Here is an 18,699-nt window from a genome sequence, read left to right on the forward strand (position 1 = left end):
ATTTTCGGATATTTCTAAGTTTTGTTACTGTCAACATATACAGTGCGGTTTTTAACAGTCCTCCCCCTTAACTTTTGAACGGAACAATACATAAATAAAATGTTTCTTTATATTTTAGTTTTATTTTATTCGATTTTATTTAAATCTATAAATAAATGGTTTGTATCGCTAGCACATACTGTAGAATTATAAACAAACTGCTTGTGTGGCATAAATAAAAGGCATTTCTTAATTTCTATTTTATTTTAATTTCACCCAAGTATGTTGTAGCAAATATTATTTATGTTTGAGAACCACTGACAGAAGGAAGCCTGGCAGGGCCGTTAGTGGGCATTAGTACTTAAGCTACTCTCAACACACACACACACACACACATGAGTTCATCCCAACCCCTATGGAACATGAGTGTACCACTGCTAGACAGTGGGACCCCCATGTCCGAAGATCAGACCGGTCTCGTTCCAAAAGAGCAAGTCATTTTGGCTCGGTACCTATCTGACCCCCAGGTTTTTCCACCACCCCTCCTCTACGTCTGACATACGCAGAGGAGGCTTGAACTGTTACGTCGGGCGATTTGGGAAAAGAAACACCCTCCGTTTTCCATGACTTGTGGTTAGGCCACCTATCTGTAGGGGTAGCTTAGTGTAGCTTTTCTCCCTATTTACTTTACTGAGTTTACTATGGCTTTACTTTGGGCTCTGTGACCCTAAAAAAAATGTGTGTCCGATCAGGGGGTCGACAGCAAACTGTCGGCCCCCTGTTCGGCTGTTGTGTGCTCGGTCACACAGTCGTCAATTTGGCAAAACAAGTTTTGGTCTCCTTGCCGACTGGGCGATCGATAGGCCTGGCCATCGAGCCCGTGCTTGTCGCACACGACCTCGATGCTCAGTTTTCGCGAGTTGCCTGTGGCAACTTAGTCCTGAAGGGCTATTCCTGAAGGGTCTTTTTCCTTAGGGGCGTGCCTGAGGGGCCTCAGCCTTGTGGCTTTACTTATTAGGATTTTGTCCTGTTTATTGATTTTACTTTATTGGCCTATACAGATTTTTGTTAGTGGGTTTTTGGGTGAAATAATAATAGGGGTAGGGGTTTAACAGGGAAACATAAAAGAAAAATTTGGGGGATTGGGATGGGATTTAGGGTTTTTTTTTGGTGAGCTAAGCTCTTTTTTGTTTTTTGATTTTTTTTGTGTTTTTGTGTTTTTATGGGCCAAATCTGCTAAGCCATAGATTAGGGCTTCTCATGTGAATATCTTTCTTTACGTTCAATTAGGGTTTCCCCTGTATCCAGCCAGCTGTTGTTTTGGCCGTCTATGTACTGTCCTTATATTAGGATCGTAGTTTGTCAACTCTCTTAGCGAACGGTTCGGATGGTTTCTGAGGTTTTCAAAAAGCTCATATGCATGTTCGACCATCATGTTCAGGACGCTCTTTTGCTGCGAATCCCTATATACGTACCTTAGTGGCACATATTTAGGAATTTTAAGAGCCTCTCTGATCATGTAGTTCTGTACAGTTTGGATTTTCTTTCTGTTTGTTTCACATGCATGCCCCCACGCTGCTGAGACGTATGTGAGGGTTGGCAGAATGATGGCATTTGCCATTCTTATTTTCGTTTTGAACCTCAGATTACTTTTCCTCCCTATAAGCGAGGAGAGTTGACTTTTAAGGATTTTTGCCTTTTGAACTGTTCTGTTTATGTGTTTAGTAAAGGTGAGACGTTTATCTAGCGTTACTCCGAGATATTTGGCGTCGTCTTGCCATTCGACCGGAGTATCGAAGATAGATAGTTCCCTGTTGGGGATTCCGTGCCGTCTTTTGTACATGACTGCCTGAGTTTTGTCCGGGTTGACGGCAATTTTCCACGTAACACACCAAGATTGCAAATGGTCTAGTGCCGTTTGCAAGTATCTAGTGGCCAGATCAGGATTTATGCTGCTAGCAGCTATAGCAGTGTCATCGGCGTAAAGGCTGAGCATAGTATGTTGATCACCACCAGGGGTATCTGAAGTGTATATGGTGTACAGGTAAGGCGACAGCACGGCTCCCTGTGGCACTCCAGCCTCCATGATTCCGACCTCGGATAGGGTGGGCCCTATTCGAACTCTGAATCTTCTGTTGGCTAGGTACGAAGAGAGGAGACATGTCATCGCTTCACTGTACCCCATTTCGTTCATTTTATACAGCAATCCGTCGTGCCATACTCTGTCAAAGGCTTTACTGACATCTAAGAAGGCGGTTGCTGTATATTTTCTTTCATTATACCCCTTAGTGATGTACTCTGTCAATCTTAGTATTTGCAGTTCGCAGATTCTTCTCTTAATCTTGCCAAGATGACTCGCTCAGCAATTTTGCTTACTGATGATAGTAGGCTAATGGGTCGGTAGTTCTGTGGAAAAGTTCCGTCTTTACCCGGTTTCTCTATCATTATAACATGGGCCTCCTTCCACCTGTCAGGAAAGTATCTTAATCTTATGATATGATTGATTATGTTCGTTAGATGAACGATTGCTTTCAGTGGCAGATTTTTTAAGGCCCTGTTTGTGATGTTATCTGGGCCTAGAGCCTTCTTAGCGTTGGTCATTTTGATAAACTGCTGGATTTCCTCGGGGGTGGTATGCCTGAGAGCTATGTCGCCTCTACTTCTCTTTAGACGTCTGCTCCTTCTTTCTACTTCGTCTTCGAAGTCTGGATCTTCATCGGGATGGTAGTTGTTTCTGCATCCTCTTTCTAGTGTATCTTTCATGACCTCCGCTTTGTCTTGTTCAGAATAAACTAGGCCGTTTTCCCCATGTAAGGTGGGTATTGGCTTTTTATCCTTTCGCAAGACTTTAGAAAGCTTCCAGAAACCTGATTTATTAGGGTCTAGCTGTTGGATGAAGTCGTCCCAGCTGTTATTTCTGTGGATTTCCAGCTGTTTTTTAACCTCCCTATTTAGTTCATTGGCAATTCTTTTATCTTCTATGTTCCTAGTCCTGTTTGCCCTTCTTCGCTGTCTGTTTTTCTCTCTTATAAGAGTTTTTAATTCGTTGCTGATGTCTCTGAACCTTCCTCTGGGTGTTGTTGAGGTTTCTTCTTTTGTGCTGGTTTCCAGCGCATTTTGTATGGTTCTTTCGAATTTCAACACATACTCTTCTAGTTCCCGTTTGTTGTTGATGTCAGGAACTATTCCTATTGTTTCAGAGACGATACGTTTGAAGTTGGGCCAGCTTGTCCTCTTTTTCTTGTATGGCTGCACGTAGTTTGTTTCTACGGCGCCTAGAGTTAGCACGATTAGGTTGTGGTTGGAGTCTCCTTCATTGAGTGAGATTATATCGTGTTGTTGTCCCACGTTGTGAAGAATTGCAATGTCCAAATAGGTAGGTAGTCTGTCCCCTCCATGGAAGCATGTGGGCTCCATAGGACCTGTGACAACTGTATTTATTTGGTTTTCCAGATATTTTCCAACACAAAAAATGGATTTTTCTAAGTAGTAAGAAGTGACGTTTATTTTAATACAAGTTTGCAAAGAAGTATGGCATCGATGTTGTGCATTTACCCTGTACAGACTAGTCACCTTGAGACAATCTATACCGCCTAAATATTTCGTGTTGGTATCATGTGACCTCACGGGCTATGAAGCGGATGACGTGCAATGGTAAGTAAATTAGATGAAGTATATATTGGTATCGTTGAATTTTGTTCTTGTTTGCAAGATTTTTAGTCTCGTTTTTAAAAATTTTTGATATTGATTTTTTATTATAGTAATTTCAAGTTTTGAATCCTAACTGTGATATCGTTTATTTTAATTTAAACTGTTAATGGGATTATCACGTGTATTAAATAAATAAATAAATAAACAAATAAATAAACAAACTAAATTTTAAACATAGTTTATTCAGAATTTTACAAGGATTCGAAAGTGGTACATTTTTTATTAAAATTCTTGATCAAAATTTACTTAGCATACAAGTCTACAAGAAATAAAATTTCTTGAATTTTAAATCAAAATTTTCAAAACATTTTACATTTATTTAAAATTCTTACATCTCTTTTCATGACCGTTCTTGCTAGTTTTGGAAATAAAGCCTTTCTTGCATTTAGAACAAGCATAGGGACGCTCTCCGGTATGCGTCCTTATATGTAAAGTAAGGCTCGACCTCTGGGAGAAAGATTTATCGCACAAGTGGCATTTGCAGGGCTTCTCTCCGGTGTGTATCCTCGCATGAAGCTTCAGGCCAGCTTTCTTTTTAAACAATTTACCACACACGCTGCAAATGTATCGACCCTCTGCGTGCGTCTCTGCATGGATCCTGAGTAATTGTTGCGAAGTAAAAACTTTTCCGCATTCATTACAAAGGAACTTACCTTTTTCCTCGAGTGAGTGGAAATGTTCGTTATGAACGGCTAAATTCTTCTTGTAAGGGAATGTTACATCGCAAGTAAAACATTTGAATTTTTTATGAATTTCTTGCATGTGTTGGTTTAATAAATATCGATTAATAAAAGTGAATGAGCACGTGCTGCAGTTGTATTTTTCCTTGTTGGAACTTTCAACGTGGAAAATTTTGTGGTCTTCGAACCAGGTCTTGGACGTAAAATTCTTGTCGCATTCTTCGCAATAGTAGTTTTCCTTTACATGTTCTTTGTTGAAGTGAGCAAGTAGGTCTTTGCTTGCCTTTGCTGTAAAGGCATTACAAGTTACACAAACGTATGTTTCAGGATCGTCTGAATGATGGGTTGTGTTATGCAAACTTAAAGAGAAACCATCCAAGAAGTTACCATTGCATATATTGCAGTAATGGTCCTTTGGTTTATGTTTTAATATAACATGTTTATTGAAGTAATTCTTATCAGCGTATGCTGTGTTACAAATAGGACACACGACTTCTTTGTTCTTGTCCTCATTCAGACAATCCACAGAACCATTTTCGTCTAGATCTGTCAATTGATCTGTTGTGTGTTTATGTTCTGCATAATGATCAAGCAATTGCTCTTTTTCTTTGTACTCTTCCTTACACATTTTGCACGCCCATACAGATGGTTCGAACTTAGTCTCATTCAGCTCCTTTTCCATAACTGACCTTCTTTGCACGTACGAATAAGCCACTTTGTCTTTTACATACGGGGTGTAGTCGAAAGGGTTTACGTAAGGCTTAAGTGGACTAGCGAATCTATTAGCAAGACGACTCTGGTTTTTTATTACAAAAGTTGTGTTTGCTGAATTCGCTTGCGGGTTTAGTAGCAATTGAGTATTTGGTAAGGTAAACTTTGATCCTGAAGCATTTGGAAGCAATAAATAGTATACGGGAGCATTGTTGGCAAGTTTTAATTGAGATCTCACAGCAACGGGTTTTTGTTGCTTATTGTTGCTAGATGACAAACTTGGTAGAGTCGTATTAATTATTATCCTAAAAAATAATTATATTAGTAATAAATCATTCAACAATATTTAAATTATTTATTATAAAAATATTAAAACAAAAGGTTGACAACATTACTAATATTAATTTTACACTAAGTTAACGTATGTTAGGGGAGGGTGTTCCACAGCGAAACATGTTCCACACTGAAACAAAGAGATTTTAAAATTCAAATACCGCGCCAAATCAACGCAACCTTCGCTTCAGAGAAGTTCCCGCCATCCTCTACTTGTTATCTTAACCTCAGTGTGTGTAAATCTGCCGTTCTGTTGCGACGAAAAAAATATTGTTTTTCTGGTTCCAAGTAAATTTTAAGTGATATATTTTCAACCCGGTAAGTCTCCAATTATTTAATTTAATATTTGCTAAGAACGTTGCGGAGTAAAATACATAATTGATTGATGATTTCTGAAATTTGCGGCATTTTGAATGTTTTAGGTTAGGTTGTTAAGTTAATTGTTGGGAAAAGTGCTTAATGGTCCAGATTGAAACAAGTCCATGTGGGGTACAGTGAAACATGTTTCACTGTACCCCATGACACATGCAACAATGTTTTAATTATTTATTTTTTAGTTGTCATCCAAGTTTAAGATGGCTCGTAACCGTAAGCGCAAAACAAACATTGGCACTTTCAGTCAAGAGCAGATGAAAGCAGCTGTGCGTCTCGTTGTTCAAGAAAATCTGCCTATAAGACGAGCAGCCGAATTACAAGGTGTTGCCTATGTTACTTTGTTTAGGTAAGAAATCAGATGCATTTAAGTAACTTTTTCTGTTGTATGATGCACTATTTTTCATTTCTAAAAATAGTTTTTCTTTTATTTTAGGTATGTACTCAAAGTTAAAGCGAACCCCGATTCAACCACTGTTTTTCGTCTCAAATATGATGTGAGGTTAATTTTTACACATGATGAAGAGAAAATCTTAGTTGACTATATTTTGACCTCTGCAAAGATGTGCTATGGACTTACTCCACTGGAATGCCCCAAGCTTGCGTCTGAGTCAGCAATAAAAAACAATAAGGAAATCCCTAATAATTGGAAAGAACAAAAAATGGCAGGTAGAGAGTGGTATTTTGGCTTCAGGAAAAGGCATCCAGAATTAAGTTGTCGAAAACCAGAAGCTTGTAGTTTATCCCGTTCTACTACGTTTAACAGGCACAATGTTTCAACTTTTTTCAACAATCTTGAAACAGTTCTTAAGCGTGAGTCTCGTTTTAGTGATGGCAGGATCTTTAATTTAGACGAAACTGGAACCACCACAGTTCATGGTCCTCCTAAAATTCTTGCCAAAAAAGGTATGAAACAGGTCTCTCAATGTACTAGTGGGGATAGAGGGGTTCTTGTAATGACCTGCAGTATCATTTGTGCTGGTGGTTATGCCTTACCTCCGGCCATGGTATTTCCCAGAGTTCATTTCAAGGAAATGATGATACAAGATGCTCCAGCTGGTACGTTGGGATTGGCTGCTTCTTCTGGATGGATGAACAGGGAATTATTTCCGCAAGTAATGGAACATTTTATAAAAATTCTTCTAGTTCTTGTAACAACCCCAGCCTTCTCATCATGGATAATCACGAGAGCCATTTGTCAATGGAAACCTTGGATCTTGCAAAGTCGAATGGGGTCACAATATTGACACTACCTCCACACTGCTCAAACAAAATGCAGCCCTTAGATGTAGCAGTATTTTCATCGTTCAAGGCGCATTATAACAATGCCATGCAAGGTTGGCTTCTTAATCACCCTGGGATTCCAGTAAATATTTTTAATGTCGGAAGTTTTGTTAAAGTTGCGCATGAAAGATCATTGACACCTACGAACATCAGTTCAGGATTTAAGAAAACTGGCATCTTCCCTTATGATCCAGAAATATTTTCAGATGACGATTTCCTCATGTCGGCTGTAACAGACAGACCAGAAAATCATTCTGAACCAACAGTTATTCAACAGCCTGAGCAAGAAACAGAAAAACAGCAAGGCATCGAGGGAACTGATGAAACGCCAGCAGAAAATAAAACCAATAATAAATCTTCTTTTGTTTCTCCACAAATCTTTCGACGATTTCCAAAGGCACAAAAAAGAAAGATTCAGAAATCTAGAAGGCAAGGAAAAACAATTATTGCGACTGACACTCCTGAAAAGGACGAACTAGCTTAAAGGGAATTGAGTAGAAAAAAAGTAAACCAAACAGCTGTTAAAAAGGTGACAAGAAAAATTACAGATGATGATGATGACGAAGAACAAGAATGGCAGGAATCATCAAGTAAAAGCGATTGGACACCGGAAGATCCAATTCCAGATCTTACTGAGGAATTAACCAGACCTCCAACTAAAAATAACTTCGTTTTGGTACAGTTTACGACCAAGAATTTGATTTACTTTGTTGGGAAAATATTGAACGTTTTGGAAAAAGATGAATTTGAAATTTCCTTTATGAGTAAAAGCGCAAAAGTAACTGGCAAATTCTTGTTTCCTACAAATCCAGATATTTCAGTTGTTCGGTTAGAAGATATTAAAATGCTTTTACCTCAACCGATTCTTTCTGGCTCAACGTCAAGACAAAATGCCTACATAAATTTTAACAATCATGACGTTCGGTAAAATATATTTATTAATAAGTTCATTTAGGTCCTAGTGAGTAAAACTTGTATGACACTACATATTTTACATTAAACATATTTTTGTTTAGAAAGTTTCATTGTACCCCACTGATAGTTTCAGTGTGTCCCATATTTGGGGCACACTGAAACAAATGACATGGTAATAAAAAAATAATAAAAGATAGGTAATATTATTAGGTAATTCAAACCAATCGCTGCTATAATGACAAGTAATGTCTAATATTTGCGATATTACAAACAAATTATACAAAAATCTAATTTTTCTAAAAAAAAATGTCATTTGAAAAAAAAAAATGATCCACTGTGGAACACTCTCCCCTATATAAGTTTATAGAGTCGTCACCATTGTTCCCTGGCAGCCATATTGGAAAAATGGGTGCAAAGGGTTTTCGTGCTGTATCTCATAAACAAAGAAAATATTATAAGACATTATTTGTAGCAAATTCAACTGTCTACTACTTTATTCCTAGTGTGGTATTGGAGGGAAAACGTGTCCTTCTCGGTACTTAGTAATAAAAATTCATAAAGATATATATTATTTCAATTAACTAGATACTTTATTTCGTTAATATTAGGTTGTTTACATTTCATGACTAATATCGAAGCAATATTTATACACAGAGGTTAGCGGCCTAACTTACGTTGTGAGACAATATTCTAATGTGTATATTTCTACAAAGACCTCATTTTACATATAAGGCCATTATTTTCATTATTACACACTTCACAGACGTAGGAGAAAGTAATAAATTTCATTCAAAAACCTTTTGAAAAGGAGATTGGTGATAAATAAAAACAATTTATTATAAAAATATTTATTAACGAAGTAACAGAAAATTACATTAACTATTTAAAATTTTTACACTTTTTCTCATGACCATCTTTCATGGTTTTTGTAATAAATCCTTTTTTACATTTTGAACAAGGATATGGCCTCTCACCGGTATGGGTTCGTATATGTACCTTAACGGTGGATCGCTGGGAGAAAGATTTGTTGCACAAATGGCATTTGTGTGGCTTTTCTCCAGTATGAATTCTCATATGAATTTTAAGGCCTAAATACTTTTTAAATATTTTACCACACACAGAACAAATAAACTTCCCTGCAGCATGTATTGCTTCGTGACCTTTGAGATTGGCTTTTGACCAAAACGTCTTTCCGCATTCGTTACAAAGAAACTGCTCTTTAGTAGAATGTACACAGCGGTTATGTCGGTCTAAATTTTGTTTGTATGGAAAAGTTAAGTCACACTGAGCACATTTGTATTTTGTATGAGATTCCTGCATATGTTTCAACAAGTAATAGTTCGTAGTAAAGGTAGAATCGCATCTGAGACATTTATAAGTATCTCTTTCGTTAATTTGTACGTGAAATATTTTATGATTTTCGAACCAAGTCTTCGACGAAAACATCTTGTCACATTCATTGCAATAGATCTCCTCTTTTGCGTGCTCTTTAGTTATATGGTCGTATAATGTTCTACTGATTTTTGTTTGAAACTTTTTGCATATCACGCACTCGTACAATTCTGGATCTTGGCTATGCATCCGGCTGTTATGAACACTGAATTGATAATCATCATTAAAATTATAGTTACACAAATCACAATAATGGTCTTTTGGTTTGTGTTTAGAAGAAACATGTTGTTGATAGTAACTTACGTTGGGATATGTTCTCAAACAGACTGGACATTTCACTCCTTTACCACTGATGTTATAGGCATCGTTGTTTTGGTCGTCATCACCTAGCTGGTCTGTAGTATTTTTGTGCATTTCATAGTGCTCTATAATATGTTTTTTATCATCGAATTCTATCTTGCAAAATTTACACACCCACACAAATTTTTTTGGCTGCGTTTGAGTAGGCTCGCTTTCCTCTATAGCGGCAATTCTTAGATTGTGGATGAATGGTAAGCCATTACTGAGATAAGGGGAGTAGTCGAAAGGGTTAGTATATATGGGATATTCATTCTCTTTTATGATAGGTGCATTTGGAGTTGGATTTACCAAAGCTGCGGAGTAATTTGTTAGATGATTGGTTGGGATTACTTTCAATGGAGGTGGAGGTTCAGATTCAGCAGTTTTTAATGCCATCGCTACTGTTGGAATTACTTTAAGTCCCGGTGTTAAAGTTTTCGTTTTCATTAATAGTTTAGCTTGTGATGGCATTAATTTAATTGCACGTGGAGAAGTCTTTGATGGCATCAATACGTCGGCTTGTGATGGCATAAGTGTAAGTGTAGGCGGATAAGTATTTGAAGTCATCAACAGTTGAGCTTGTGGTGGCATTACTTGAAGTGTTGGTGGAGAAGGCTTTGATTTCAGCAATAGCTGCATTTCTTCTGGGATTGACTTATAGTTAGGGATAGCTATGAGTTTAGTTTTGGGTAAAATTGGCGTTAGTCTAGGTGTCAATAGTTGAGTGTTTGATGGGATCATCTCAAGTGTACGCGGAATAGTGTTTGATGTACTCAATAGTTTGGTTTGTGATGGCACCACCGCAGATCCAGAGTTCTTTGGTAAAATCATATAATACATTGGTGTTCCTTGAAAAGACAATGGTCGAGTGGGTAGAGCAGGAACATTTTCAGATAATGAACCGTTAGAAGACCATAATGCATTGAAGTGGATGGAAGTATTTATTATCCTAAAAAGTAGACATTTATGTAATATTAATTTAAGTATCACAGAGCTAATGACTTTCAATAAGAAATAAAAACAAAAATTAACAGTGATAAAATAAACAATTGTATTATAGTAGGGCAGGGGTGGCCAAACTTTCTTAACAGTGTGCCACTATCTGTTTATGAAAAGTTAGTCGTACCACCAAAAATTTTCTAACAAAAAATTCAATAGGTAGGTGGAATTTGTATGAAATAACAAAAAATATATGTAGCTACAATAGTATATTATTCCACGAGCATGTAATGATGGCTGTTACTCACGATGATGAAGTTTGCGACACGAGCGAAAGCGAGTGTCGTAATTCATCAGAGTGAGTAATAGCCATTACATGCGAGTAGAATACTATACAAATTTTTTGAATAAAATCCTTTATAAAAAGGTATATAAAAAACCCAGTTGGGCTATGTTGCATTGACAAAACGTTTTCGGAATAAATATTCCATCATCAGTGTCCTAAAATAGTATTTAACCACTTAATTAAAAAGAACATGAAATGATTTAAGTTTTGACTAAGGTTAATGTAAAAGTGTGGTTAATACTTACAGTTAATACATGGATGTAGCCACTAAATATGTGGGTAAAAACCCTTTAAAAATTATTAAATAAGATTTGATTTACATTATGTCTAATTTACAGTTAAGATGTTAAAGTTACCGTTGGATTGGTAACATGGCGACATATGACTCTACATTAGTTGCGAGTCCTGAGACGGTATGTCTACGAGGACTTTGTCAAAGCAACTGATTGAAATGACAATCTTGGCAGGTTAAGACGGAAGTTATGACAGAGCAGTCAGTGTAACTGTATATGTCTATTTAAGACAGAAGCCAACGTTGTTTAAAATTGTGAAAGTTGAAATAAAATAAAATTATAACAGTATCAACCATCAATGTTATTGTTTTAAATTATGTATGTGAAATGAAATTGTGGTGAGAAAATTATGTGATTATAGTTAGGCAACCAACTATACAGTGTCGAGTGGTGTGATGAAAAGATTCTTATATAAGGCCCTTTATGTTTTAATAACATTTGGTACCTGGAAAATGGAAACTAGACACTGGTGGAAAGTTGGGTTCTTGAAAAATTATAGGAATTGATATATTTAATATGTGAGGATGTTGTTCAATGAATGAAATAAAACTATTATGATATAAAGTTTATGTAAAAATTAACTTACAACTCAATTATATTAGGCCCTGTATGTCAAAAAACAACATTTGGTACCTGGAAAATGTAAAACTTCTTGAGTTGTAAGTTCATGAATATGAATATCTGATTGGATGTTGACAAACTGAGTGAAGTAGTTATATTTTGTGTGTTGACAAGTATGAAATGGACAAAATTTGATGGTTGAAAGTGGTTTTGTAATATATTGGTCGTAAAGTACTTAACTTATAACTTGAGAAAAAGCCCTATCTGTTATAAAGCAACACTAGGTACATAGGAAGATAAAAGATTAAGTTATAAGTTGGTAAGTTGAATGAACTATTGGTCTATATTGACTATAATAGTAAAATGTTAAATTTGAGTAAAGAGAATGAAAATTAAGGTGTTTTGAGAAAATTGTGATAAACGGATAGACTACGAAAGGCTGAGGTCCCCAGAGAACCGAAGCCAAACCCTGAGGGAATTGTGTAGAGAAGTAAAATAAGAATTTAATAATAAGGAATGGGTGGTGGATGATGGATGATCTGATCTGAATTTGGGAGTGTCGAAATAGAAGCATGGAAAGTATTGGTTATAGTGATTAAGACATGAAGTTTGGGTTGAAAAGAAAAGAGTGGGATAGATAGAAAGTAAGATGTATTGGAAGAAAGGTTTTTAGAGTGAACTAAGGGAGATGAGTATTAGGTGAACTAATAATTAATATGGAATTTAATTGTAGAAGTAAATTGGGGATGTGGGTTAGGAGAATAGTTGGCGATGGAGAGGGAGAAAATCTCGATTGAATGAAACATGACGATTAACGCAATTTGGGCTTTTTTGTTTTTCTTTAAGAATTTCAAGATCTTCGTATAAATCTAATTTGAGGAAATTTTTTTGGGAGATATTGTGGATAAGTGAAACGTCTTCTGGGATATTGAGGGTGTGGTTGTGTTCTTTGAGATGTTGAGAGAAAGTGGAAGTATTTTCTCTTTTTATGTGCTCTAGAGAGCGTGAAGAAAGAGATCTGCATGTTCTACCTATGTAGGTGGCATTGCAATCTGAACATTTAAGTCTATATACTCCACTCCGGTTCATATAGTTGATAGGATCTTTGGAATTAGAAATGTGTTGTCCCAAGTTGTTGGGTACTTTGAAAGAAACATGGGTGTTTTCAACCGAACGTTGGATGAGATTTCGAATATCTCCAGAAAGACTTTCATGGTAGAAAGGGAGTGAAACATAGTTGGGTTTGGTGGTAAGGTCTCTGGGGAACGCAGTCTCCCGCAGGGTCTTAAGGCGTTTTTTCATGATCACAACATCATCAACAAACTCATCCACAAAAAACGCCTTAAGACCCTGCGTGAGACTGCGTTCCCCAGAGACCTTACCACCAAACCCAACTATGTTTCACTCCCTTTCTACCATGAAAGTCTTTCTGGAGATATTCGAAATCTCATCCAACGTTCGGTTGAAAACACCCATGTTTCTTTCAAAGTACCCAACAACTTCAAAAATTTTTTAATATATGGTATACAGCCAAATACAGGAACTTTGTTTCCTTGTGGATTAGAATACTATACTTTTTCTACGACCTTTTTTTTATTTTAAATAGTAAAAAAATATAATTATCAACTACTCGAGATTGTTTATTACTAGTAGTACAGTACAAGTTTATGGTTGATGTGATTAATGTGGCTTGTGAATCTAAATTTTCTTAATTAAATCTTGAATGTTGGGGTCAATTTTTGTTACAGCTAATAAAATTAGATTTTTCAAATGATTATTGGTTAATTTTGAACGATATTGTGATTTAATAACATTCATAATTGAAAACATCTTCACAAACATACGTCGAACCAAAACGACAACAATACCGCAAAACAAAATTGTAAAGATATGGAAAATTAGCTGTGAAACGTATTTCCAAAATTCAATATAATTTGAATTACAATTACTTGTACTTGAAACAAGCTCGTTATGTTTATTTTTCAACAAAATATTACTTTGCAAATCTATTATTTCCATTTGGAATTCCGGCGGATAATTTTCAACGTCTTTAAGTGAAATAGAAAAAGGATTTGTGAAAAGTTGAATATTTTTATTTTCCTCCTGGAAATCCTGAAATCTCGTAATAAATGAGCTTTGAAGACTTGACATTACATTTATAAACTTATCGTAATTTGGAACATTATTTAATTTGATTTCATTAAAATCTGAATAAAAAAGTGTTTTTGAACGAGCTTACGTGGCTAACTAAGGTTGGAAAAATACAATCTTTTTCTTGTAATCTTAAATTTAATATGTTCAAATGTCCCATTATGTCCGCAAGGAAAGCTAAATCCCATAACCAGTCTTCATTTTTTAACAGAGAACACTCGTTTGGCAATTCCTCATTCTCCTCCAAAAATTGCAAAACACACTCTTTCAAATTCCAAAATCTTGCCAGTGCATTCTCTTTGGACAACCATCGAACACTGCAATAAAGGAGTAATTCACCTGTATCCTCCGTTTCTTCTTAAAAAAGTTCTCGGAATCGTCGTCGATTACTAGCTCGAGCATGTATTTTATTGGACCATGAACCATGGAAGGCGCTCTAACTGTACAAACCGACTCCAATTTCGACCACTCCACTTTGCTACCTTCAATAACATTTTTCACTTGATCCAAGATATCCTGTCCTGTTGCGGAGACCATTTGGCGCAAATCTAATAGCTCCTCCACAACATCGAAACTATCTGTCACGGAGCGTACAAATATGCTCAACTGCGCATTACCTGTGATGTCACAGCTTTCATCCAAAACCAGTGAAAAATATTTGCAGTCTCGTAGTCCGGCGATAATTTGTGTTTCAACATCCTGGCCCATATCATCAATTCGGCGCATGGCCGTGTTTCTGGACAAAGCGATTTGGTCCACCATGTTTTATGTTTGAATCACCGACATTTTGAGCGAATATTAGTAAACTATTTTTAATTACCTCTTCTCCGTCGGAATATGACTTTTTCTTGCGTGCTAATAACAGCGAGAGTTCAGATGAAGTCTTCACCATTGTTTCCATTTCATTACTTCTTTTTTGGAACAAAGATTGTTGTCCGGCTAAAGATTTTTTTCTTGGCGATGAATTCGGTTCGTAGGCGTGATCCGACAGGATAATTGTTGGTGAAATCGCCATGAACTTGCTTATAATGGCGCTCCAGATTAAATTTTTTTGGCACTGCCACACAAATTCCACATATCAAACAGCAAGGCTTGGAAGTGTTGTGATGAGTAAATAAGAATTGTTCTTCCCACTCAGTTTTAAATTCACGAATCGCGATATCGTCCTCATATTTACATTTAGAAGTTGATGGCTTACTCGTGGTGATTTCGAAAACAATTTTTTAAAAGGAAATAAACTGTAAAAACACTATCTCACAAGGCAAACAGACTTGAAGCGTCTCGCACAAAAGTTGAGAATCAACTGAGAACTGAGTCAACCGGGCATCGACAATCGACTGTCAAGCGCTAGACAGTGGCGTACAATAAAAAAGTGGCGTAGGATAAAAGACGAATTTTTAATTTTTTACTAAGTTAATTTTTTTTTATTTTTAAAAAAAATCCTCGCGTGTCACTTCTAAGACACCGCCGTGCCACACGTGCCGTGGTTTGGCCACCCCTGTAGTAGGGTATGCTTGTAATGCTACCTGCACTTTGCGCTAAATAACTTGATGGTTTCATTATATTTTAAGCGAAGTTTCAGTTATTGTCATGTATACATATAGCCTAGCCTGGTTAAAAAAAAAGGTCGAAAAATTTTTACCTTGCGTTTTTTTAAACAATAATTTATTGTCTCAATTTGATTTTTTGTCTATAAGTTTTTTCCCTTATATTTTAAATAAACAATATTTATATCATTTTTTTATATCAAGAATATCTTTATTTTCCCGTTTTTTCAATTAAAATTGATAAATAATTTATAGCTTTTATTAATTTTTTTTATTAACAAAATAAAATGTGATTAATACATTTCAACATCGAGGAATTAACCTCTTTTAAATTTGTGCGAAATTTCCCCCCGATCGGTCAAATAGTTTAAAAGTTATTTAATTTATTTATCCCTGAGACTAATTATTTAAACTATTGAGCTTGCCCTATGATTCCTATGAATGATGCTAGACACATTTAGCAAATTTCATAGGATTCTTTAAGACTTATCTCAGAAGTTAAATGCATATTGCGTTTTCATCGAAATTATTTACAAAATAAACGTTTGAAAATGGTATGTTTTTTACTTATAAATAATTGTAATAACTTTTATATTTTTCAAGCTACAGACTTGTACGTACAACCATTGGATAACTGGTAAAAAACTCATTAAAAAAAAAACCTTCTATGACCAATGTTTGAACTTGTGTGTGCTGGTAAATCTTGTTTCAGATTATAATATCTGAGAAGAAATGGACTCGATTGATACCTTTAAGCTTTATTGTAATTTACTTTTATATCGGTAAGAGCCCGTTAAGGGCAACTGTCATGTCATATGTCATACACCTTGACCTTTGGTGGCTTTGTCAGTACAGTGTTGTCAGGTGCATTACAAAAAATGAAAAGTAAAAATATAGGAACAACCAATAGGAATAAAGTTAGCGACTATTTTTAAAAAAATCATATCTCCATTGTTTATAAACATTAAGAAGTGAAATTTGCACAAATGTTGAATGAAAATCTAAATTTTAATATTAAAACTTATAGCTATAAAATTCATCCAATTTTTCGAAACTTACAGCCCTTCGAAACGAAGGTACTTTCGAAAGATCGACATAGGAAAGTGGAGAGGATAACTGATTCAGCTCCGTTTTTTTTGACATCGTTACTTCAAATTGAAACACGTCGAATAGCTCGTCGAAATTTCACACTGGCCGGAAAATATGGGAATCCTCGGAAAAATTGTCCATTTGAAACTCACCGCAAAAACTCACTTTTTTTTAATTTGGCTTCAATAGTCTGTCGCAGTATTAATAATGATGACATAATTTTCACCCCCCGCGGAAATCTCGGAAAATCAACATATATTTTTTTTCATTTTATATCAATGATGTAATAATACTTATATATTTTATAAATTAAATTTCAGGTAATTTTTTACACAGTATATTATTATATTCCTTATATTATAATTGTTTGTATTTTTATAATTAACAATATTGATTTTTATTCTATTTTTCGTACAAATATGATATACAATATTAATCTAATCTGCGTTACTGCTTTGATAAAATAAGTCGATTTTTCCATCATCTTTTGAAAAAAACTCCAAAAAATTTAGTTTACACGTGCTCAATTTATTTTGTATGTTTTCTGATTCACAAGAAATGGATGTATGTAGCCATGGATGAATTCCCCATCCCCGATAAACTGATAAGATTGGTTAAGGCTAAAATACGTACCTAAAGTTGTTTGCAAAGTCGAAATACAGGGCGAACAATCACAGGCACGCGATGGCGTGCCCGCTTTTCAACATAGCTCTGGAAAAGGCGGTTAGGGATGCCCAAATAGACAACAGAGGAAACATTTTTAATAAATCACCCCAAATTTTGGCATATGCAGATGATGTTGCCCTAGTTGCCCGCACAACACGCAAGCTAGAAGAAATATATACCACCTTGTCAAATGCCTCAAAAAATATGGGCCCGCAAGTAAATGAGGAGAAAACTAAGATAATGGCATCAACACTATAGTGTATTTTTATGTATGAGAGAGTAATAAAACAATAAATTATATACGCAAATCCCTAAACTGTTGATACGGGTGACTCAATGAAAAACAGATATTTGTCAACAAGTTTACAGGAGTATATAGGAAAACAATTTTAAATTGAGTATGACCACCAGGTATAAAGGTTGGAGCAGAATAGAATACAATAGTTGTGAAGATTACTAATCCCTAAATAAGGTTGCCAGTGTCGGAGTGATGGAGGTTAACAGGTACTAATGAATTTGCAAGAAATGTAAGATGTTTATTTTATTGTTTATATATAACCAATAAAAGTTTAATAAGTACCTACCTATTTGCAAAATAAAGTTTAATTCTTTAGATAAAATAAAACGTTTTATTTTATCTGAAATGAGTGCATTCCACGAAGTAAGGGTTTCAACAATCAAACATTTAATTCTTTAATTCCAGGAATCTACGACAGTAATTGACTAGATAATTACCTTCTAAACTTATTCCACAGAAAATGTGATAGTGGGTTTTTCCATTTTGTATATAGGAAGGTCCAAGTGGCGTATTCAAAATTCTTAACAGTTCACTAAAAGTAGGTACTTCAGTTGCAAGGTGCAGTTTATTGTGTATACTAGTGTTATGGAAAATTTGGAAGTGCCGTGTAAACGCCGAAAAATTGGTCCTCTAACAGTTAATGAAAAAACATTAATATTTAATTGTTTTAAATCATTTAGACAAACGTTTATGTGAAAGTGTTGATGAGACCGTTGAGTTAGTTAGCAGTACACTTGGTGTTGGGAAATCTATGATTTACAGAGTTATTAAAGAAGAGAAATGTGGTAGTTTTCAAATGCCACGTAATGCTCCAGGGAAACCAAAATTTCAAATAGAATATCATTTTAAAGAAGGACTTCGACGGAAAGTGCATGAATTCTTCTTTAGACAAGAATTTCCAACATTGGATAAAGTTCTTGTCTCAGTTCGAGATGATAAGGATTACGCAGAAATGAGTCGAAGTACGTTATGGAAACTTTTAAAAGAAATAGGCTTCCGCTGGAAAAAGAATCCCAGAAAGTCTATTTTATTAGAAAGAAGCGATATTGTCATATGGAGAAGACATTTTCTAAGAACCATAAAGGAAATGAGA

Source organism: Diabrotica undecimpunctata, chromosome 9, assembly GCF_040954645.1.
Source record: "Diabrotica undecimpunctata isolate CICGRU chromosome 9, icDiaUnde3, whole genome shotgun sequence".
NCBI classification, from domain to species: Eukaryota; Metazoa; Arthropoda; class Insecta; order Coleoptera; family Chrysomelidae; genus Diabrotica; species Diabrotica undecimpunctata.